The sequence below is a fragment of the Moschus berezovskii genome, chromosome 14, assembly GCF_049115385.1.
Source record: "Moschus berezovskii isolate FMDL1 chromosome 14, NW_MosBer_1.0, whole genome shotgun sequence".
NCBI classification, from domain to species: Eukaryota; Metazoa; Chordata; class Mammalia; order Artiodactyla; family Moschidae; genus Moschus; species Moschus berezovskii.
Genome location: NC_142473.1, coordinates 53,222,421 through 53,248,430, shown reverse-complemented (window position 1 = coordinate 53,248,430; position 26,010 = coordinate 53,222,421). Strand labels below are relative to the sequence as shown.

Here is a 26,010-nt window from a genome sequence, read left to right as displayed (position 1 = left end):
AAAAATGTTATCATTATTTTGGCTAACAGAAATATATTTAAACTATTGAATCTTAGACTTTTCATTTCACTCACAAATAAAAAATATATAAATGAATATCTAAATATGCAATACAACTTTTGACTTTACATATTATTATCCTCTAATATTTCTTAAAATGTATTATGACTTACATTATATTTGTAAAATATACTTTCCTAAAAACATTCAGAAAACACATAGTCTCAAAATTAAGATAACTCTTCCAGCGAAATATAGTCAGTGAAGATATGAGTCATTGAATAAGCAAATGAATGAATAGCATTTTGTATTATGCTATGATCGCAATTTTGTATAATGAATTGAGAACAGAAATACTATCTTGTTTTTAAAAATTTAATGAAAGCTGAAGTCCCAGCAAATAGATAGTGCTATTGAAAGAGGAAGGACTCTTGTTCTTCCCTAAATTCACAGTAATATGATCTAAGCATCTATCTCATTTGTACATGGGTTTATAAACTGAGACACTCTTACTCATATTGTAATATATAGTAATGTTCGGTCGCTAAGTGGTATCTGACTCTTTGTGACCCCATGGACTACAGCACGCCAGGCCTTCCTGTTCCTCACCATCTCCCAGAGTTTGCCCAAGTTCATGTCCATTGAAAAGGTGAAACCATCAAACCATCTCATCCTCTGCTGCCATTTTTCCTTCAGATTTCAATCATTCCCAGAATCAGGGTCTTTTCCATTGAGTTGGCTGTTTAATCATGTGGCCAACGTATTGAGGCTTCAGCTTCAGCATCAGTCCTTCCAATGAGTTATTCAGGGTTGATTTCCCTTAAGATTGACTGATTTGATCTCCTTGCTGCCCAAGGAACTCCCAAGAGTCTTCTCCAGGACCAAATTTGAAAGGATCAATTCTTCAGTGTTCAGTCTTCTTTAAGGTCCAGCTCTTACATCCATCATCCATACATGACTACTGGAAAAACCATGGCTTTCGTTATATGGACCTTTATTGGCAAAGTGATATCTTTGCTTTCTATTGTTTGATAAAGTCATGAGTATTTATTTGCCTTCTAAAAGCATTCTCTGCCTACCTGAAGAATCTATAAGATATCTAGAAGGCCAAATAATAATTTATCATTGTGTTTCAATGCCCTATCATTAGGCAAAAATGCAATGACATTGTTTTCATTGTGTCAAATATTAATCTTTGGACCATGCATTGATCATCTTTATGCTGCAGAAAGCCCTTTGTTGCAAAGCATGATAGCAAGCAAAATATCAAAGCAGAGAATGTCAGTATCCACTTCACCATCTAAGTATTTAGCTTTTTTTACTTACAAAATTTTGCTGCAAAATATTTCATTAGCATGCTTAGTCATTCACTCATTCAATTGAATAAATATTAAAACATAATTTCCTTTTAAAAAACCTATAACATGGATAAGTATGTGATTACACAGAATATCTAGAAACAGCCATATATATTTGTAAAAAGAATAATAACAATATAAATATTTTCAAGACAAATTGCTTCAACCACTTGACCATGTATATATTTTTATTATGTTCATGGTGCACATTTTTGCTGCTTGATTCCAGAGAAATATTTTAGCTCCTTTATAAATCAAGAGATGAATATTTTCTAGTGGAGATAAGGAATTACTTTGCAGTAATTATGTTATGAGAGTTTATAGATGATAAAGTTTGTCCTGGTACTATGGAATGCAATTAGCAAGAATATTTAGTGTAGGAAGAGCTAAACTAGGACAACTGCATGTGCCAATATAAATATAAACATGCCAAATGAATCCAGTGAACAGAATCCAGACCACTTATCATACTTTCCTTTTCTTCAGAATTGCCCTGACACAATTTCACTCCCATTAAATCAGAATAAGGGATATAACAGTTTGATCCAGGTTGAACAATCTGATCCAATATAGGGAAGTTATGCATCTTATCCCACAGTCACTGTAGCTAAGACCAGATAGTGTCACCAAATTCAATGAAAAGTCATCCATTCCTGCTGGTGAGGTCTTCCAGCAGGCTGACTTTAATCCTACCTAAGATATAGATATACAATTTATCCTTGGCTGTCATGTCATCCACAGAATATTACCATGAAATATCCTGCTTTTTGTTTTCTTTATCTAACCAAAGGTAATTTCTATTGTTTGTCACCAAAAGAATCTTTAATACACTAAGAGATTAAAAGAGATAAGAAATTCATATTTTGTGGAAGCTAAAGGAAAGTTTTTTGAGAGGAAAGGAAATAAAATATTTAAATTGTAGTTCATATATAATGCATAAGATATATTGGGGGTTTGTTATATAAATTCATTAGCATTTTTTTAACTAATTAAGATACTTATCCATTCAACAAATGTTTATTAATTATGTGTATATTATGGGCCCTATGGATGTTATGGTAAAATGGAATCAAAACGAATTCGTGAATATATAGAGTTTACATTTTGTCCTATCCATAGAAAATTGAAGTAGAAGAGGCATTGTTTATTATCCAAAGGATATTTACATGTCATCATATGTAGCAACAGTGACACATTACCTTAATATGTTCAGATAATTCTTGATGGCACTTGAGCAGTACTTGTTAGCTTCCTTTTTACCCAATATCAGGAAGATAACATTTAGAAATACAAATTTTTAAAGCTTTATTCATTGCTTAGATGTTGCAGGAGTAAATCTGTTCAGATTTATTTAGACTTGATATTTAACCCTGTTTCTCAGTCCTGAACTCCCCTGTCCCTTGTTGCTTTATTACTCTTGGATCATTTAGGTTGGGCACAAAGTCCTAGCACTTGCATCCTTATCTCTTTTGTCTTTACCCCATAAACAATGGGGTTCATGGTAGGTGGCACCAATAAGTAGAGATTTGCCAGGAGGATAAGGACATGCCTGGGTACATGGTGTCCAAAGCGATGGGTAAAGAAGGAAAAGAAGGCCAGAGTGTAGAATATCAGGATGACACATGTATGAGCTCCACAAGTTCCAAAGGCCTTTGTCTGGGCTTCCCTAGAAGGCAGTTGGAAAACTGTTCTCAAGATTAACCAGCAGGACAGGGAGATGAGGATGAAGTCCAGTCCTGTGGTGAGGAGAGCAGCAGTGAGCCCATAAATGCTATTAGGGATGATGCTATTACAAGCCAACTTGGCAATGCCCATGTTCTCACAGTAAGTATGGTGAATGACGTTGCTCTGGCAGAAGTGCAGGCGGAGAATGAGTAGGACACCAGGGGTGACCACAGCCACACTTCGAGCCAGCAGAGCCAGGACCACTTTGCTGATGAGAGAGCCTGTAAGTAGGGTAGTATAATGGAGTGGTGCACAGATAGCCACATAGCAGTCAAAAGCCATGGCCAGTAGGACAGCAGATTCAGAGAGAAACAGCATGAATGAAAAATATCTGCATGAGACAGGCAGGGAATGTTGATACGGAAGGGCACTGCCAAAAAATAAGAAGCATTTTGGGCACTGTGACAGTACAAAGGAGAACATCATTGAGTGCTAGCATGGCCAGGAAGAGATACATGGGTTCATGGAGGCTTCTATCCCGGTCACCATCGCCATAAGCAGGCCATTGCCTGTTACTGCCAAAAGGTACATGAAGCTGAAAGAGATGGAAATCCAGATTTGGAAGTCTTCTAATCCTGGGACACCAGTCAGCAAGAAGGCAGTGAAGGGAGTGGATGTATAGTTTGATGTTGTTCTAAAGATGTGGCCAAAGTCTATTACATGAAAAACAGAAGGAGAAGAGTCAGAGTTCAGTTCAGTTCAGTTCAGTCGCTCAGTCGTGTCCGACTCTCCGCGATCCCATGAATCACAGCACGCCAGGCCTTCCTATCCATCACCAACTCCCGGAGTTCACTCAAACTCATGTCCACAGAGTCGGTGATGCCATCCAGCCGTCTCATTCTCTGTCATCCCCTTCTCCTCCCACCCCCAACCTTTCCCAGCGTCAGAGTCCTTTCCAGTGAGTCAACTTGTCACATGAGGTGGCCAAAGTATTACTGTTTAAGCTTTAGCATCAGTCCTTCCAATGAATACCCAGGATCAATCTCCTTTAGAATGGACTGGTTGGATCTCCTTGCAGTCCAAGGGACTCTCAAGAGTCTTCTCCAACACCACAGTTTAAAGGCATCAATTCTTCGGCGATCAGATTTCTTCACAGTCCAACTCTCATATCCATACATGACCACGGGAAAAACCATAGCCTTGACTAGATGGACCTTTGTTGGCAAAGTAATGTCTCTGCTTTTCAATATACTATCAAGGTTGCTCATAACTTTCCTTCCAAGGAGTAAGCGTCTTTTAATTTCATGGCTGCAATCAGCATCCACAGTGATTTTGGAGCCCCAAAAAATAAAGTCTGACACTGTTTCCACTGTTTTTCCATCTATTTCCCATGAAGTGATGGGACCAGATGCCATGATCTTTGTTTTCTGAATGCTGATCTTCAAGCCAACCTTTTCACTCTCCTCTTTCACTTTCATCAAGAGGCTTTTTAGTTCCTCTTCACTTTCTGCCATAAGGGTGGTGTCATCTGCATATATGAGGTTATTGATATTTCTCCCAGCAATCTTGATTCTAGCTTGTGCTTCTTCAAGCCCAGCGTTCCTCATGATGTACTCTGCATATAAGTTAAATAAGCAAGGTGACAATATACAGCCTTGACATACTCCTTTTCCTATTTGGAACCAGTCTGTTGTTCCATGTCCAGTTCTGACTGTTGCTTCCTGACCTGCATGCAGGTTTCTCAAGAGGCAGGTCAGGTGGTCTGGGATTCCCATCTCTTTCAGAATTTTCCACAGTTTACTGTGATCCACACAGTCAAAGGCTTTGGCATAGTCAATGAAGCAGAAAAAAATGTTTTTCTGGAACTCTCTTGCTTTCTCCATGATCCAGCGGATGTTGGCAATTTGATCTCTGGTGCCTCTGCCTTTTCTAAAACCTGCTTGAACATCTGGGATTTCATGGTTCACATATTGCTGAAGCCTGGCTTGGAGTAAATACAGTGAAAAAGAGCACTTTTCCTTCATCTGAGTCAAGTCTTAAGTATTTATTTTAGTAATGTAAAGTAGAAGGACGTGGTCTAAGAAAAGTTACTGAATAACTGAATGATCATTGGCAAAGTGCTCCCTTTTTATGGGAAATCTTTTTATCTCTGAAAAATTTGTGAATCAGAAATGTTGAGATGAAATTTTTATTTTTTATAATGCCAGTTGTTATAACTATGTGATTTATGCGTATGTCTTTTGAGTCTTTAAGATTTCTATGTATATAGTGTTTCTCTGTAATTTGATAATAAATTCTTACATACTGCAAAGGTAATTTTTCTCTCTCCTTTGCCTTGGTAGAATTGAAGATTGTAGAGAATTAATATTCCATTGTTCAGTGGACAGATTGACTGGGAGGAGATGGAATGGTGGGTGGTCTGACATAGAATTGGAGGGAACATAAAAAGTTGAATTCTTGTTTCAATCCTGAGGGGCTGAGATATTTTCTTTGGCTTAAATTTTTTTACAATAAAGAAAAAAAGTTTTACTCATCTGCCCCTCATCTAAACTCTTGAAGACAATGTTCAGATTAACATGACATTTAAACTGTTGTACAAAAATTATAATATCAAACATACCATCATTTAAGACTAATTCTCAGGGGTCATGAAATAAAATCAATACACACAAAATTCAGAATATGACAGAATGTTCTCATTCTGACCAAGAAAATCACTGAAAAATGTCAAGGCCCAATGTTATTCACTATCTATTACTGAAAAAATTTTTGAAAGAGCAGAGACTGACTGCAATTTTTATATTCACTAACAAAAGAATAAGATCAAATTTCAGCAACTTTTTCTCAATAGCAGCAGTTCTTTTCAATATATCAAAAATTATAAAACATTTTCTGAAAAAACCCTCAAATTTAAAATTATCCATGTTTCAAGCCCATATAAAACATAAATTTAGTCAGTCATGTTTGCAGTCAAAATTAATATTTTTGGTAAAGGCATCATATATGTAAATTCACAATATTTGACTGAAACAGCATGTTTCAAAGTTATGAATAATAAATATTATTTCACCTAAAAAGAACAACAAAAAATTTGGAATTCACAATCTTCACTTTTCACGTGAGATTGTGACACCGTCTGGCAAATAGAAAACTACTTTGCATTTCAAGATACCTAGCAATATGGCAACCCACTCCAGTGTTCTTGCCTGGAGAATCCCGGGGATGGGGGAGCCTGGTGGGCTGCCGTCTATGGGGTCGCACAGAGTCGGACACGACTGAAGTGACTTAGCAGCAGCAGCAGCAGCAGTACTCCTTTAAGTTAACTGAAGTCCTTTTCACATTATCCCAATACTTATCGAAGAATTAAGGCACATTACCAAATTATCAGCACAAATTGATCCTTCTCTCTCTCTCTCTCTGTCCCAACCCTTTCATGAAATTCCAGTAGGAAGGAAAAACAAAATTTCTCATCAAGAAGCAAACCCATAGAATAAGTAAAAGAACTTTTACTAAAAACTCTGAGAGGTTTTTGAATGTCTATTCATTAAAAATATGGAGGTATAGCCACAATATTATTAAGGCTGCTAAACTGAAGTCTTGTTTCATTTATCTGCCTGGCTTTGCTGTACAGCAGGCACATGGAAAATGTCAGCAGGTTTACATGGAAGACATATCAGATATCAGCACAGGAATGGACAATAAAATAGTAATGGCAAAAATAATAATTGCAAGTATTAGTCCTTAAAATGTGCTCAGCATTTTCCTAAATTCTATTCTAACCACTTTAAATGAATTATCCAATTTAACAGTCACAACTACCATATAAAGTAGTCGTTTTAGCATCACAGTTTTACATGGAAAGGAACTTAGTTTTTGAAGGACTTTCTCAAGGTCACATTGCATACATGATGAGTATGGAAAGCCTGCTTTAAAATTCAGGCCTGCAGAACCCACAGTTATAAGGTTGAAACTGTTCTAATTTACATTTTAGATGCATGGTTTTTCTAAACCCTTAGACCCTAAAAAGGAAGATCTTGAATTCCCACAGTGATGTTCCCAGGTTATAGGCAAAAAATCATGTCTAGCTAATAGGGGTGTAGAAAGATATATGTTTATAGATGCATCTGTATTATACATAGATGTCCATGAAAAACAGCCCAGGGAATAACCTCTGGGCTGAGAAGTCTTTTGGGTATTTTAGATGCTGAGCAACTGCTTTTATAACAGAGATCTGCAGTCAACATTTGCATTAACTGACAATTTATCTTTTATATTTCATAACTGGATTTTCCAGTTTTAAATTTCATCTGATAGTTTTCCATCCCAGAACAGCTTGTTAGCAACAACTCTGCACTTTTTTCCAACTCATTATGCAAACCTGTTAGTGTTAGTCAGTCATGTCCTTCTTTTTGTGACCGCATGGACTGTAGCTTCCCAGGCTCCTCTGTCCATGGAGTATTCCAGGGAAGAATACTGGAGTAGGTAGCCATTCCCTTTTCCAGGGGATATTTCCGACCCAGGGATAAAACCTGGGTCTCTTGCATTGCAGGTAGATTCGTTACCATCTGAGCCACCAGGAAAGCCCATACTATAAAATATAAAGAATTTTCTATATTGTGGCTTCTTTTCAACATGACCATCTATTGTGACAAACTATTGAGGCTATTTTAAAATATGTCAGCGTATTACCAATTGTCCTTTATTGAAATATGTTAAAGTTTCAATGAAAGAAAAATGTGATAATATTTGAAGGACTCTCACTTTTGAAATGAAGCTTTTAAAAATTAACATATAAAATATGTTAATTAACATATAAAAATTAACATATTAACATTATAGAGCGGGCTTCCCTGGTGGCTCAGAGGTTACAGCCTGCAATATGGGAGACCTGGGTTCGATCATTGGGTCAGGAAGATCCCCTGGAGAAGGAAATGGCAACCCACTCCAGTATTCTTGCCTGGAGAATCCCATGGAGGGAGAAGCCTGGTAGGCTAAAGTCCATGGGGTTGCAAAGAGCTGGACACTACTTCACTTTCACATTATAGAGCAGATTTATATTTACAGAAAAAATGAGAGGGTACAGAGTTTATATATCCCCGAAAGAGGAGAGTGAAAAGGTTGGCTTGAAGCTCAACATTCAGAAAACAAAGATCATGGCATCTGGTCCCATCACTTCATGGGAAATAGATGGAAAAACAATGGAAACAGTGTCAGACTTTATTTTAATCACTGCAGGTGCTGATTGCTGCCATGAAATTAAAAGATGCTTACTCCTTGGAAGGAAAGTTATGACCAACCTTGATAGTATATTGAAAAGCAGAGACATTACTTTGCCAACCAAGGTCCGTCTAGTCAAGGCAATGGTTTTTCCCGTGGTCATGTATGGATGTGAGAGTCGGACTGTGAAGAAAGCTGATCGCCGAAGAATCGATGCTTTTGAACTGTGGTGTTGGAGAAGACTCTTGAGAGTCCCTTATACCGCAAGGAGAGCCAACCAGTCCATTCTAAAGGAGATCAATCCTGGATGTTCATTGGAGGGACTGATGCTAAAGCTGAAACTGCAATACTTTGGCCACCTCATGGGATGAGTTGACTCACTGGAAAAGACTCTGATGCTAGGAAAGGTTGGGGGCGGGAGGAGAAGGGGACGACGGAGAATGAAATGGCTGGATGGCATCACCGACTCTGTGGACATGAGTTTGAGTGAACTCCGGGAGTTGGTGATGGACAGGGAGGCCTGGTGTGCTGTGATTCATGGGGTCGTGGAGAGTCGGACACGACTGAGAGACTGAACTGAACTGAACCCTACCCACCCAGTCTTGTCTTAATATTAACCTTTTGCATTAATGTATTTGTTACAATTGATGAGGCAATATTGCCACTTTATTAAGTACAGTCCATAGTTTAGTACTTCAGTCTTTTATTGTGCATCTTTTGGGCTTTGACAAACGACATGCATCTACCATTACAGCATCATACACAAGTTTCATTGCTCTGCAGTTTCCCTGTATTCCACCTATTTATTTCTCCTTCCCTCTAACCCTTCTGACAACCACTAATCTTTTTCTCTGTCTGTAGCTTTTTGTTTCCCAAGTGTCATGTAGTTGATTGGAATCATACAGTATTGTGGCCCTTTAATATTGACTTCTTCCATTCCTGTATACACTTTAGTTTCTCTCATACCTTTCTGTGGCTTAATAGCTCAGTTATTTTGATTCCTGAGTACCATTCCATTGTATTCGTATACCACAATTTATCCATTCACTAGAGTAGAACATATTTTCTACTTATTTTCTTTAAAATTTCTTTTAAAAACATTGTGTGAGAAACTTAATTTGTAGGTTGACAAGGAAGGAAAAGGACAAACTGCATCTTTTTGGTTTGGAAACTGACTTCAACTTACTGCACTTTTATAAAAGTTTCATTGTTAGTTTCAGCCTGTTTCTGCATGGGGATCTAGGAAGAGACTATGTTGTGAAAAGGAAGTAGCAAATACTGTAGTCATAATTCTATGACTAACAATGGATAGTCCTCTGAGACTTAACTTCATCCTCTGTAAATTGTGTATAATAAGCCAGACCCACTTTGGGGCCATATTCACATGATGTCAAATGTGAAGCACTTAGCAACATATGCAGATGCATAGCAAATAGCTAACAAAATATAAATGTGTGGGTTTTTCAAAATTTTTCTTTGATATCCTAGCAAGCCATGTATCTAAGTCATCATCTTCTTAACCCTTGAAGCTAGATAATATAATGTCAGCTAGGCCAGTAAGTGAGGACAGCAGAAGGCTGTGTTGTATCTATCATGAGAAAGTAATTGGCTGGGCACTTATTTACTTTCATACTCCCTAAGATATCTGGACAACTCCCAAATATCTGAGTCTTGACCCTGGGAACTATGTACAACAGGGTCTTGTCCACAAACCAACTCCAATATACTTGTTTTTGATATGATCCTGAATAACAAGTTCATTCAGATCCAAGACTCTGGGGATTGCAGGCACTCTTAGCTGGTTCTCCGCTCGGAATCTCTAAGGCTGCTATCAGTTTGTCTGCTGGGCTGCATTTTCATTTACTGACTCTATCTACTTTTCTTTCTCCCTTCTCCCTCCTTCCTCTTCTGCTTTTATTTATGTCCTCTAACAAATATTATAAACTTAGAAACTTTGAATTTAATCAGTAAGGTTTTGGAGTTATCATTGTACACGTCTTTCATTTATAATCAATAGGCAATACTGGATTCATTGTATGGATTATGCATTGGGCATTTGATTTTATAGTTTGTACATTTATTTATGTAATTAATATTAATCATATCTATCTGAACTAGGTTGTTATGATATCAGATCAGTTCAGTTCAGTTCATTTCAGTCGCTCAGTCGTGTCCGATTCTTGGCAACCCCAAGAATAACAGCACACCAGGCCTCCCTATACATCACCAACTCCTGGAGTTTACTCAAACTCATATCCATCCAGTCTGTGATGCCACCCAGCCATCTCATTCTCCGTCGTCCCCTTCTCCGCCTGCCCCCAATCCCTCCCAGCATCAGATACTTTCCCAGTGAGTCAATTCTTCACATGAGGTGGCCAAAGTATTGGAGTTTCAGCTTTAGCATCAGTCCTTCCAATGAACACCCAGGACTGATCTCCTTTAGAATGGACTGGTTGGATCTCCTTGAAGTCCAAGGGACTCTCAAGAATCTTCTCCAACACCACAGTTCAAAAGCATCCATTCTTCCGCTATCAGCTTTCTTCACAGTCCAACTCTCACATCCATACATGACCATGGGAAAAAACATAGCCTTGAATAGACGGACGTTTGTTGGCAAAGTAATGTCTCTGCTTTTTAATATACTATCAAGGTTGGTCATAACTTTCCATCCAAGGAATAAGCGTCTTTGAATTTAATGGCTGCAATCAGCATCCACAGTGATTCTGGAGCCCAAAAAAATAAAGTCTGGCACTGTTTCCACTGTTTCCCCATCTATTTCCCATGAAGTGATGGGACCAGATGCCATGATCTTCGTTTTCTGAATGTTGAGCTTTAAGCCAACTTTTTCACTCTCCTCTTTCACTTTCATCAGGAGGCTTTTAGTTCCTCTTCACTTTCAGCCAGAAGGGTGGTGTCATCTGCCTATCTGAGGTTATTGATATTTCTCCCGGCAATCTTGATTCCAGCTTGTGCTTCTTCCAGCCCAGCGTTCCTCATGATGTACTCTGCATATAAGTTAAATAAGCAGGGTGACAATATACAGCCTTGACGTACTCATTTTCCTATTTGGAACCAATCTGTTGTTCCATGTCCAGTTCTGACTGTTGCTTCCTGACCTGCATACAGGTTTCTCAAGAGGTAGTTCAGGTGGTCTGGTATTCCCATCTCTTTCAGAATTTTCCAGTTTCTTGTGATCCACACTGTCACACGCTTTTAGTCAATAAAGAAGAAATAGATGTTTTTCTGGAACTCTCTTGCTTTTTCCATGATCCAGCAGATGTTGGCAATTTGATCTCTGGTGCCTCTGCCTTTTCTAAAACCTGCTTGAACATCTGGACGTTCACGGTTCATGTATTGCTGAAGCCTGGCTTGGAGAATTTTGAGCATGACTTTACTAGCGTGTGAGATGAGTGCAATTGTGCGGTAGTTTGAGCATTCTTTGGCATTGCCTTTCTTTGAGATTGGAATGAAAACTGATGTTTTCTAGTCCTGTGGCCACTGCTGAGTTTTCAAAAATTTGCTGGCATATTGAGTGCTGCACCCTCACAGCATCATCTTTCAGGATTTGAAATAGCTCAACTGGAATTCCATCACCTCCACTAGCTTTGTTCATAGTGATGCTTTCTAAGGCCCACTTGACTTCGCATTCCAAGATGTCTGGCTCTAGGTGAGTGATCACACCATCCTGATGTATCACAGGGGATTGATAACAGTCTGATAAAAACTTAAGTGAAACACTCTTCCTGTATCAGGGATAAGAGGCTTGTTATCAGTGTTGCTGTTGTTGTTCAGTCATTCAGTTGTGTCTGACTCTTTGTGACCCCATGGACTACAGCAAGTCATGTTTCCCTGTCTTTCACATCTCCTGGAGCTTGCTCAAACTCGTGTCCATTGAGTCAGTGATGTCACCCAACAATCTCCTCTTCGGTTGTCCCATTCTCCTCCTGCCTTCAATCTTTCCCAGCATTAGGGTCTTTTCCAATGAGTTGGCTCTTTGTATCAGGTGGCCAAATATTGGAGATTCAGCTTCAGTATCAGTCCTTCCAATGAATATTCATGATTGATTTATTTTAGGATTGACTGGTGATCTCCTTGCCATCCAAGAGACTCTCAAGAATCTTTCCAATACCACAGTTCAAAAGGATAAATTTTTTAGCTATCAGCCTTCTTTGGATACCTGCTGTAGGAATACTTGAAGTTTTTTGTTTGTTTGTTTTGATATAAGACCTTGGCCTACAAAGGTCCATCTAGTCAAAGCTATGGTTTTTCCAGTCGTCATGTATGGATGTGAGAGTTGGGCTATAAAGAAAACTGAACACCAAAGAACTGATGCTTTTGAACTGTGGTGTTGGGGAAGATTCTTGAGAGTCCCTTGGACTGCAAGGAGATCAAACCAGTCTATCCTAAAGGAAATCAGTCCTGAATGTTCATTGGAGGGACTTATGCTGAATCTGAAACTCCAATACTTTAGCCACATGATGCGAAAAACTGATTCATTGGAAAAGACCCTGACGCTGGGCAAGATTGAAGGCAGGAGGAGAAGCAGACGAAAGAGGATGAGATGGTTGGATGGCATCACTGATTCGATGGACATGAGTTGGAGCAGGCTCCTGGGTTTGGTGATGGATAGGGAAGCTTGGCTTGCTGCAGTCCATAGGGTCACAAAGAGTCAGACAGGACTGAGCAAATGAACTGAACTGAAGACCTTGGGTGAAATGGATTACTCGGATGCTCTCTGAGTCTTCTCCTTCACCTAAGGGAGAGTCCTATAGAATCAAATACTCTTTCCTCCTCAAAATATTCCATCTCTTGTCCAAGTAGTGAGGGGAAGTATACACATCTGTTTACTGGTCACTGCTTTTTTTTGTCTTATTCAGTTTATCAAAATATAAATCTGAAATATTTTTAATTCTGTATACCTATCTAAAGCCACACATTTTATATAACAGTAACTTAGACAATTAGAATCAGCCTCAGAACAATGGTCAAGACATATTTTCTTTAATTGGAGCTTTCTATATTTGGATAAAGAAAATAAATAGGAGTCCAAGAGATCCACATTGCCATCAATCAAAAGAAACATATTTTAATAATTCTGTTGGTACCATTTCTACATATAGGCTTTTGATGTTCTTGAATCTACTCTATCTGGTCTCAGTTCAGGGATGAGACTGGTTAATGATTCTAATTCTAAAGAATCGGATACACCATTTTCTCTGTCCTTGGGAATCAAGTTCTTCTTGACTTAAGTCTGTACTGTTTTTCAAAATAACTCATGTTTGTCTTTGGGAGAGGTAAGGTCATAAACAGGTATCTGTGGTTTCTTGTAGTATATGCTAGAGTTGAACTATTCAGATATTTGACCCAATTATCTTTAATTTTATTTCTATATCCAACCTTATCTAAATCTTGATTTTTTTTCCCCTCACCTGGCACATCAAGGCAACTTGGTTGCTAGAGTCCTACAGGGGCAGCTTTGTCTTGTTTCCACAAAACTCCAAACACTTGAGACCCAGTTTGAGCATCTTTGCTGTTACTGAATAGCTACTTGAGGGGACAGAAATTATTGTATAATAAAGATGTTTTATGGCTGCGGACAACAGGATACCAACTCCAATTAGATTTATCAGTTTTAAAAAAGTAATTTCCTTCACTTTGTATAATAGGCTCCAGTTTCATCCATCTCATTAGAACTGATTCAAATGTGTTCTTTTTAATTGCTGTGTAATTACTCCATTGTGTATATATGCCACAGCTTTCTTATCCATTCATCTGCAGATGGACATTTAGGTTGCTTCCATGTCCTGGCTATTATAAACAGTGCTGCGATGAACATTGGAATAAATAAAATTTTAAAAAAAGTAATTTCCTGGCTCCTGTAACTGCAAAATCAAAAGGTAGGGTTATTTCAAAAGATGTTTGAGTGACTTGTTTGAACATAACCTAGACCCAATGTTTCTCTTTCTCTTCCAATTCTAAGCTGTTTTTTTGTTTGTTTGTTTGTTTTTTACTGTTGGTTCCATTAATAGGAGATGTTCTTTCCATGGTTCTAAGAAGGCAGTTCTTAAAAGTGTATCCGTCCTTATTCATACCCACCAGGAAAGGGAAAGTCAGTATGGTATTTTATACAAAATCTAAGTTTATACAAAAAGAGATGAACTCCAACTTTGATTGACCTGAATTGGTTTATGTGTTTCTTGAATGAATAACTGTCTAAGTAAAATGTATATGCTGATGAAGACAATCAAAACCTAGTCAGAAGGTGTGATTAATTCTATTCAAATCCCATGACCATAGTAGTCTTAGGAAGAGTGAAGAGAAGATAGCTGTTGAAAAAATAACTAACAAGTATGCATTACAAGAGATGTATATGATATATGCAGAGAGAGGGATTAAACATGAGAAACTTATTTTGCACATTTAAGGAAGGAGTAAGAAGGAAACTGATCAGCTCAAGCTACCTCCTTCTTGTCAGGCTTATTTACACCTAGGGTGATTTTAGCAGCATCTAGCATAGCCTTGTTAGGTAATTAGAATAGGAAAAGAGGAGACCAGAATGGCAGTGGCTAAAAGACAAAGAAGGGAAAAGCCCAGGAAAATAAAGCAAAAGAAGGTCTGAGGACTGGAGTGAGAACCTCAAGTAAAACAAACAGCACTTTCGGCTAGCCCAATTTACACAGGGCAGGTTCTGGGGGAAGAGAAAAGACATATAAAAAGAGGGGGCAAAATTGGGCCAGGGGCCTCTCTTCTCTTTACAACTTTTGGGTTGGCCTGCCCTCATGCCTCAAGGATGAATTTTCCTTTGCTTTCTAAATAAAACTGAGCTATAACATGGAGCTGTAACACTGGTCTGTCTGAGGAAATTACATGGGGCTGTAACAGTGGTCTGTCTGAGGGCTGTAACACTGGTCCATCTGTCGCTTCAAATTTTTGTTGGGACGAGACAGAACTGAGTAAATCACACAGTCCCCCGACATCTATGGTGCTGTTTCTCGGATTTAACCCGGCTAAAACAACCTCAGCTCAGCCCCTGCAAGTCGGAGGCCAAGCACAGTAGTAGCCCAACTCGGCAAAAGCTCCCGTGGTGGAATAGGAACATAAAGAAAACACAGCGCAGAGGAAGTGATGAGAAGCCCAGTGTGCTGGAAACCGGGACAGCAGAAACAAATTCAGCAGGAAGCTCACGTGGCTCAGTCTCAGATTCCAGAAGAACTCCGGTTAAAGTAGGAGGTCCTCACTCCTTTGGCTTTAAGGACACATGCCTAACTAAATCTTAATTCCTTTACAATCTCTTGTTTCTTGTTTCCTTACAAACAGGCGAGCAGCAGTGGGTGCAACTGAGGGACTCTGGCAGGGGTTACTTCTCATTGTGTCCTAAAGGCTCCACTATGTGTTGTGCCCTAGTAGCTGTTACCCAAGCAGGTGAGGATTCTTCTGTCTTAATCTTCTTTGTGCCAAGGATCAGGCCAATGAAAACTGTGAGTCCAGGTCAGGTATTTAGCAGATTTTCTGGCAGGTTATGAATGGGATTCCTCGGCACGTTTTACCCAGTGCTTTTTCCTTCCGTCTTTCAGCTCCTCTCTCCCAGGACTTGAGCACGGCCAAAACCCATGGCGCCTGGCTTTAGGACATAATGAGGCTCAGGCTCTGATGTCTCACTGCAGAAAATTCAGTGAGAGACACAGCGATAGGTAAGAAGTGGATTTGTTTGGATTTAGAGAGAAGCACAGTTCATAGGGTATAGGCCAGTGCAGTGGCCATGAAATGTGGTTTCGTTTGTTTTCCCAAGCTGGGTGATTTCATATGCTAATAAGTGGGAGGATCATCCCAACAATTAGGGAGCCACCCACTTTTGACAGTGCCTAGGAAATGAGCTGGCGCCTCTGGGTGTGTCATTTAGCTTGCAGATTGACATCAAGGTTTTGTTGAATTTGACCTGTCATCTTGTACCCATTTGGTTTTAATCAGTTTATTGGGCTCTGTCATTTTTTTCAAAAACTGTGCTCCGCCCCCTTCCCTCCTGTCTCATTCTCTTTTCCTGAGCCCCATCTGGGCCCAAAATGTTGCCTCTGCAATCTTCTGGAGGGACAACCAGAAAATAGCTGGCCTTTGGGAGAGAAATGCTATATAATATCCAATTCCTCTAGATATTCAGGCCTTCATCTTCCATGTTTCCTACAACATTTGCAACAACAGCATCTCCCACTGAATCCGCTTAGGGCAGATGACAGGCACACAATGCCTGAAGCCCATCTATTGGTGGCATCCCTTCAAGGGCATTTGGGCTTCCAGGGGTAATGTTTGCTACTATGGGAGTTAGCCATGCAGTCCATTTGGGTCCAAACCCTTGCCACCCTTCTCCTAAAGTTACAAACATACCCCTGGATCAAATCTCCACTCCACTCTCCATCTGGTCTGTTGCCTCTTTTCAATTTGTTCTTAAACCACTACTAACTCCTACGACCAGGACCCTGACCCCTTGTAGGCAACATCGCTCCACCCAGCCTATTATTAAAATACTCTCAATGCTCCTAACAGGACCAGATAACCCACTCCTTTGTCATTACTTCTGTTATTACCTAAAGTGGGTCTATGACAATGAAATGCTTACTATTGGTGACACCCTAAACTGCTCTGTTGGAGGACTAGGGGAAGAAATCAGAGACTTACATTCCCTCAGAGCAACAAAAGGATAAGGCTTATGGCTGTTTTACGAGGTTCCCAGTCTCAGGTCACAGGCTTGGATTGCTTTACAACATGGTATCTATTTCCATTTGGAATGGACAAACCAACAATGAATTAAGTTTACAACCCCTTAATCCTACCCAGTACTAGTCACTCTGGAGACCTTGGGGATGCCCAACTCCAGCCTGGGGATCCTAGGAGGTTGACCTGCCTTGACTTCCTGGGGATCTGGTCCTCAGAAGGTTGTCATGCCTCAACCTGCTTGGGGATCCGTCAGTCCAGGGGTCCCAGGAGGTTGACATGCCTCAACCTGCCTGGGGATTTTCATCCTGACCCAGGGACACCCAGCTGTCAGGTTGCAGCAGTACTGGGTAGGATAAGCTTCAGAAAGACTCACCCCTAAGGAAAGACTTTCCACCCATGAAAATAGAAGGAAGCCTATTAGCTGTGGACTGTGCCCAGTCTCAGCAATAACTCAGGAGTCCAACAAGAACCCCATTGCCTTTCTGGAAAGTCTAAAAGAGACCCTCCAAATGTTTACCAATCTGGATGTAGACTCTTACGAGGGACTGGTGGTTTTAAAGAACAAATTCTTGTCCTCGTGTGCATCAGGCATCAGGATAAATCTGATGTTAACAGCTACAGCAGCCGGACCCTGCTTCCTCTTTAGATGAGATGGTCCAGACAGACACCAATACCTTTTAAAACAGAGAACGGGAGAGGGAAGCCAAGGCCCAGGAAAGGGAGAAAAGGAAAGAGAACAAGGCATGCCCAGATGCTGGCTGCCCTCCAGGGAAGCCCTATGGCAAACTTGGAGTCCTTAAACAAGTCATGAGGCAAATGCCTAACCTGTAGACAGGAGGGACATTGGCCAAAAATTATCCAAACCATGACAAATCTCCTAGAACGGCTTGCTACAAATGCCATCAATTGAGACATTGGGTGGCACTCTGCCCTTGGGACCCAAGAGCCTCAAGGTCAAGCACCAAGCCATCCCTTGCAATGGTTCAACAGGAATGAAGCAGCCCACTCCAGCCAGCCTGCCTGTCTTGGATAACCATTACAGGGCTGGAGCCACGGGTACAACTGGATGTCGCAGGTAGGTCTAAGAATGTCTTGGTTGACACAGGGACTACCTATTCTATCCTGAACTCCTTTCCAGAGCCTTCTCCCCCCAAACCTGTACCATTTTGGGTGCTACAGGAAAAACAATTACAAAAATATTCACCTGAGAACTTCTCAGTTGCTGGGATAGACACATATCTTCTCACCAGTTTCTGGTGGTCCCTCAGTATCCAACTTCCTTATTGGGAAGAAATTTTTCCCTGCCTTCGAAACCTTGCAGCTACTGCAATCTTGATAGAAGATGCTTTAAAATCCAGGCCTGACTATATCCCTTTTTTAGGTTCTTAACACTGCCACCCTCTTACCTACCCCCCACGGGCTCTCTCCCCTTTAACTCTTGCCTAGAAACTTTGGACCATTGGTCAAAACCCTGAGAGGAATTGTCAGAAGATCCTCTGACCAATCCTGAGGAAATCTGGTGCACTGATGGAAGGAAGCAGCTTTGTCTTGGATGGGAAAAGAAGAGCCAGTTATGCAGTAGTCTGCAATTTTGAGACCATAGAAGCTAAACATTTGCCACCAGGTACTTCAGCCTAATTAGCTGAGCTCATAGCCCTGACTTGAGCTTTAGAGCTGGGAAAAGGAAAAACAGTAGCCATTTACACTGACTCCAAGTGTGCCTTTCTGGTGTTACATGCACATGCTGTTTGGAAAGAAAGAGGCCACTTGACCACCTGAGGGTCCTCAACCAAATATGGCGATCAGATCCTTAGGCTCTTGGAGGAAGTTCATCTAGGCAGTTCATCCCAGGCATTCTGCTGAGGTTTCAGTCTCCCATTGTATAGGACACCAAAAAGGGAGCACGGAAGTGGCAAGAGGGAACCAAGCAGCCTATGAGGCAGCTAAGAGAGCACCATTACAGAATAATGACCTAATAAGGGTTGTCATCTTAGTTCTAGAGACGAATTTGCCAGAAACTCCTTCATGTATTAAAGTGAGACTCTTTAAGCTAAGAGTGAGGGCTTTCAAGATCATATAGGGTGGTTCCAAAAAGGAGGGACTCATTTTTCTTCTTGGACAAAGAAACTCCAATGGAAGTTGGTTAACTCCTCACATGCCACCATTCGTTTAGGGGAGAAGGCCCTCCAAAGATTACTAGAAAGGTCTTTCAGAGGAACAGGCATCCAAACGACCATAAGGCAAGTGGTCTCCTCTTGTCCCACTTCCCAACAAACCCCAAGAAGCTCGAAGATCTCAGCTGGCCCAGCCCATCCAACAACATGGGACCTACCCAGGAGAGGATTGGCAGATGGACTTCACCCAGATGCCAGTTTCTCAAGGTTATAAATACCTATTACTTATGATAGATATGATGGATTGAAAGCTTTCCCACCCGGACTGAGAAGGCTGAGGAGGTGGTAAAGGAACTGCTCCATGAAATCATTCCAAGATTTGTTCTGCTCAGGTCATTACAAAGTGACAATGGGACATTATTTACTCCTAAGGTCACCCAAGGGGTCTCTAAAGCCTTGGGCATTACTTATTATCTCCATTTTGCCTGGAAGCCTCAGTCTTCAGGAAAAACAGAAAGAGCCAACCAATTCTTAAAATCAGTGATAAAAAGGTAACCCAGGAGACCTTCCTGGAATGGAAAGAGGCTTCACCAATAGCTGTCCTCCACACCTGTATTGCCCCTATGGAATAGGTTGGTCTAGTCAGACACGACTGAAGTGACTTAGCAGCAGCAGCAGCAGCAGTCCTTATGAGATACTATATGGGAGACCTTTTGTTTATGTCAATGACTTCTTCCTAGATCCAGAGGCTCAGAACCTCTGGTCTTATACCATGGCCATTGGGCAGTTCCAACAGGATATATGCTTGTGTGGTGTCAACCAGGACCCAAAAGATTCTAAAGAGTCATCACTATATGCTCCAGGGACTCAAGTCCTAATTAAAGTCTGGAAAGATGAGTCCCTAAAGGTTCAACTCCAGCCCACATGGAAGGGCCCCTACCCTGTAATAATTTCTACCCCCACAACAGTCAAAGTACCAGGACATGACTCCTGGATTCACTACTCACAAGTCAAGTCATGGAAGAAAACAGAAGAGGACACTCAATACACCTGTGAGCCCCTGGAAGATCTCAGAAACCTATTCAGAACTACAAATGAGTGCCATTCTAATGAACACCCCAAAAATAGTCATTGGGGTAAGATATCTTAGGATAGTTCTAAAGAGCCAACACAGCTTAGCAGGGGTTGTACTCAAAAATAGACAGGAGATAGACCTCCTGATCCTTTAACAAGGGAGGACTTGAGCCATCTTGAATGAGACATGTTGTTTCAGGGAAATACCTCCAGCTAATTAAAGAAAGTCTCACAGTCATCAAGAAATACATTCAGACCCTACAGCATCTCAAAGAATGAGCTGGAGAGTTCTCAGGGTGGCCACAATCTCTCTTTGGGATCCTCCTGGCCATGGGAAATTTGGAGTTGGCTAATGCCCCTACTAGTCCCTGTCATCACCATATTTATGCTGCTTATGATTGTTCCATGTATTATCAACTGTCTAACCCATGTTGTCTCTGCCCAGGTCAACAAGCTACATACAACATGCAGTTCCAGTTCAATAAGGATATATAAGACTATAGCTAACCACAGAAAATATCACTCACCCTTATATGGGCACTGCTGTAAGGACTCTGAGGCTTGAGACTAGCAAGAGGGGGAGGCCCAATGCCCCTCGATGTCCCAGTTCAGCAGGAAGTAGCCAGAGAGACTTCAGCACCCCTATTTCCAAAGAATTGGACCTCCCATCTCTTGAGGGAGAATGTTAGGTATTTAGAATAGGAAAAAGGAGTCCAGAATGGTGGTGGCTAAAAGACAAAGAAGGGAAAAGCCCGCCAAAATAGAACAAAGGAAGGTCTGAGGACTGGAGTGAGAACCTCAAGTAAAACAAACAGCCCTCCTGGCTAGCACAATTTGCATAGGGCAGGCTCAGGGGAAGGAGAAAAAAACATATAAAAAGAGGGGCCAAAATTGGGCCAGTGACTTCTCTTCTTTTTGTGACTTTTGGGTTGGACTGGCCTCACGTCTTGAGGATGTATTTTCCTCTGTTTTCTAAATTAAACTGAGTTGTAACCTGGAGCTGTAACACTGGTCTGTCCGAGGAAATTACACAGGGCTGTAACACTGGTCTGTATGTTGCTTGAAATTTTTCTTGCAATGAGACAGAACCAAGGAAATTATACATTCCTCTGACAGTCGCAAAGAAAAAAGAGCTTTCATAATGATTTACTAAGAATGCCTGGAATGATGTAGCAGGTCCTGCTATCTCTACACTGAACATTCAGTTCAGTTCAGTCGCTCAGTCGTGTCCGACTCTTTGTGAACCCATGAATCACAGCACACCAGGCCTCCCTGTCCTTCACCAACTCCTGAAGTTTCCTCAAACTCATATCCATTGAGTCAGTGATGCCATCTAGTCATCTCATCCTCTGTCGTCCCCTTCTCCTCCTGCCCCCAATCCCTCCCAGTATCAGGGTCTTTTCCAATGAGTCAACTCTTCGCATGAGGTGGCCAAAGTATTGGAGTTTCAGCCTCAGCATAAGTCCTTCCAATGAACACCCAGAACTGATCTCCTTTAGGATGGACTGGTTGGATCTCCTTGCAGTCCAAGGGATTCTCAAGGGTCTTCTCCAGCACCACAATTCAAAAGCATCAATTCTTTTGTGCTCAGCTTTCTTCACAGTTCAACTCTCACAGCCATACATGACCACGGGAAAAACCATAGCCTTGACTAGACAGACCTTGGTTGGCAAAGTAATGTCTCTGCTTTTTAATATGCTATCTAGGTTGGTCATAACTTTCCTTCCAAGGAGTAAGCATCTTTTAATTTCATGGCTGAAATCACCATCTGAAGTGATTTTGGAGCCCAGAAAAATAAAGTTAGCCACTGTTTCCACTGTTTCCCCATCTATTTCCCATGAAGTGATGGGACCAGATGCCATGATCTTCGTTTTCTGAATGTTGAGCTTTAAGCCAACCTTTTCACTCTCCTCTTTCACTTTCATCAAGAGGCTTTTTAGTTCCTCTTCACTTTCTGCCATAAGGGTGGTGTCATCTGCATATCTGAGGTTATTGATATTTCTCCCAGCAATCTTGATTCCAGCTTGTGCTTCTTCCAGTCAAGCGTTTTTTATGATGTACTCAGCGTATAGTTGTAGTCAAACTGGTGAAAAATTATCAATAATATTGGAGTGGGGATTTCAATGTTGGGTGAAGGTTGAACTGGGCAACCTCGGGATTTATTTACTGTCCAGATTCAGGATGATTGTTTAATCATGTAAATCATTATTTACTCTCCAGATTCAGGATGATTGGCTAATAGTTTCTCCTATTTACAGTGCATTTATGCAGGCTTAAAGAAATACAATCACCTTAGCAATTGGGTTAAAGATGTTAAAACATCATGGATATTGAGACCTGTAGAGTCAGTACAATGGGGGTTGTAAAACAGACCAGAAAGTCAAGAAAGCAAGAGTTTCCATAACTTGTTTAAAAACCATATGTTGTAGAAATGCTCCTTTTTATCTTGAATCATTGAAAATGCCACTGGCTCTAGAATATATAAAGGGCTTGTTTTCTTTGTCATCATCTCCATTTGTCATTTAAATTACTGAAACTGGAGCAGGTTTACAAGTCACCTAAGCATTCAAATTCTATAAAACTGATATAGAAAATCTTTTGGTCATTTTAAAAGTCCGTCTTGCTAGTATGTGCAACAATGCAGATAGTCATATAATAGTTAAGTTTTGAAATATAAAAATCAAGGTGTTTCTAGTTAAATTTTTTCTGAGTCTTAATTGGGGAGGTAGTCATTTGCTTTATTTGGGGTACTTGATACTCTTCCACTTACATCAAGAGTTCCTGCCTCAATGCTGGCACTGAAACCACCAAGATGATTTTGTGGAATCTCCCAAGTTCTTCCTCTTTCTTATATAACATATACAGGAGAACAAGTAAAAAAGATGGTAGTGATTGCTACTGGCTTACCAAACTTTTAATTAAAAGTAATGTATCACAAAAGGTCTTCTCAGGTTGTACTGTGGTAAAGAATCTGCCTGCCAATGCAGGAGGTGAAAGAGACACAGACAGGTTCAGTCACTTGGTTGGAAAGATCCCCTGGGGAAGAAAATCACAATCCACTCCAATATTCTTGCCTGGGAAACTCCATGGCCAGAGGAGCCTGGCAGGATGTAGTCCACAAGGCTGCAAAGAGTTGAACACAACTGAGCACAGCACACACACACACATACCCCACTCCAAAAATGTTCTTTCCTTCAGTCATTCTTGTTACTGTATAGAATCCCAGTTCTAAAACAATAGCTTTCAATGGGCAAGTAATAACAGTTCATGTGTTTGGATAAACCACCTTGATTAAGAAAAGACTAAATAAAGCCAAGGCTGTGTATAGTCAGGCCACTCATGACGGCTGTTCTCTTTCTCTCTGTACATCTCCTGCTCAACCAGCATCTGTGTCACCTACACTTTACTCACATGACTGATCCACCTATTGATATATGCTTGTTCCAGGCTCCAACTAGTGATTGTTCTTATCAGATGAGCAGTGAGGGGTCTGCCCCTCTACTATTTCCCTAGTAACCAAGGAACCAACCAGATGCAATTCTCCTTTTAACTGCCAATCTTCCCTTTCCCCCAGGAAGTACCCAGGACTGCAGCCATGTCCTGAACCACCATCTGCCACACATATGGACTGTTGCTCTAGGACCTTGCTTCAGACATGTAAGTTCCCCATCCCCTATTTTTTGATCTTGGTGCTAGGGAAGTTTAGGTCTTGTAGGCCTACAGAGTGTAGCCCAGCAGTTTACAAATTGTGCGTTTTGGTGGAGATTATACAAAATAAAACTAAAGAAAGGTTCAGTTCAGTTCAGTTCAGTTCAGTCGCTCAGTCGTGTCCGACTCTCCGCGACCCCATGAATCACAGCACGCCAGGCCTCCCTGTCCATCACCAACTCCCGGGGTTCACTCAAACTCATGTCCACAGAGTCGGTGATGCCATCCAGCCATCTCATTCTCCGTCGTCCCCTTCTCCTCCCGCCCCCAACCTTTCCCAGCATCAGAGTCTTTTCCAGTGAGTCAACTCGTCGCATGAGGTGGCCAAAGTATTGCAGTTTCAGCTTTAGCATCAGTCCCTCCAATGAACATCCAGGATTGATCTCCTCTAGAATGGACTGGTTGGATCTCCTTGCAGTGTAAGGGACTCTCAAGAGTCTTCTCCAACACCACAGTTCAAAAGCATCGATTCTTCGGCGGTCAGCCTTCTTCACAGTCCAACTCTCACATCCATACATGACCACGGGAAAAACCATTGCCTTGACTAGACGGACCTTGGTTGGCAAAGTAATGTCTCTGCTTTTTAATATATTATCAAGGTTGGTCATAACTTTCCTTCCAAGCAGCAAGCGTCTTTTAATTTCATGGCTGCAATCAGCATCTGCAGTGATTTTGGAGCCCAAAAAAACAAAGTCTGACACTGTTTCCACTGTTTTTCCATCTATTTCCCATGAAGTGATGGGACCAGATGCCATGATCTTTGTTTTCTGAATGTTGAGCTTCAAGCCAAAAGGTATGAGTATATTATTAATCAAAGGCAGTTTATGTTTCTCTGAAGTGAAAAAAAAAAAAATAAGACTCATTAAATGTTGAGTAGACAGAGAAGTGACACACATCAATTGCAAAAGCTAGAGAATGTCAGTAAAATAAAAAGATCCTTCAGTGGAGATATTAATAAATAATTATGATACTACTCAGTGGCTGGAGATGTTAGGCAATGTAAATTGTCTGCATATGTGATTTTATTTCCAAAATTAATTATGGCATCAAGAACTCCTGAAATTTGAAGTTATATACCTTTTCAGTTTGAAGTGATTCTTTTAGATTACCCATCTGAATTTATTATGAAATTCTTCTATTGACACTCATGACCTCCATTTCATTGAGAAATGATTAAATATCAGTCAGAAAACACTTAATAATATAAAACTATGCTACTTTTTCCAATGAAGAGCATTCAAGATTGGTGTCAATAGTGTGATATTCTTTCAGAACCTTTATATGCCAAAGCTAAGGTGTCAACCTCATGTTGGTAGTTGGTCTCACAAGGTGATGTCTAATCATTGACATCCATGTTGCTCCAAAACAAAATTTTCTGTGTTGTTGGTTTTCCATATTGCGATAAGATTTACACCATTTACCTTGTTTGGATTATGACCTTAATTTTTTTTTTTTGTCTACTTTGTGGTTTATGTCTCCAAAATTTATGAGCATTCATTTACTTTTTTATTCTGTTGATACATATTTTGTAGGTAAAATGTATGTTAAGTATCTTGTTAGAATGAATGCATCAATAAAAAAATAAATACATGTTCCCTGTCTTAAGGGTATAATTACTACAATGAAAAAAAAAAAGCTTCTCAGGAAACAATAGTTCCAAAATTAAGAGCTCTGGAGTGACATGAGAAATGAAAACCTTAAAGCACAATGAAATAGAATGTCCATCTGTTTTCCAGAGAGTCTAGACTGAGTGTGAGGTAGACTGGCATCAGATTCTTCAGAGACACAAGTGAGACAATAAGTTACATTTACAAGCTCCTGCTTTACCACACAATCTTTTAGAAACACTATGAGTTTCCTGTGCATGTCCAGAAGACTATGCATTTTCAGCTTAAAAGGTGAGATTGAGGAACATGTAAGGCTCTACACAACCTTGTAGAGAAGATACTGTGCTGGTTCATGAAGCATCTCCTTTTCATTCTTGGCAGAGCATGCTGAAAATGCAAATTATCTAAAAGAGCATTATTATTTCTCTATTTTTAAAATATTTTAATAACTTTAGAAGCAAAAAATATTTAAAGTGATTGCTTTCCAAATAAAATGTTTCTTTTCTTTATCAAATATTCTTAATCACATACCTTTCAATAAATAAGAGTTGCCCTATT

General features: G+C 40.3%; 1 pseudogene; it reads right to left on the bottom strand.

Moving 5' to 3' along the window:
• Nucleotides 1–2,780: 2,780 nt before the first annotated feature.
• Nucleotides 2,781–3,614, bottom strand: LOC148775600 (olfactory receptor 52D1-like; annotated as a pseudogene).
• Between the last annotated feature and the right edge of the window lie 22,396 nt (nt 3,615–26,010).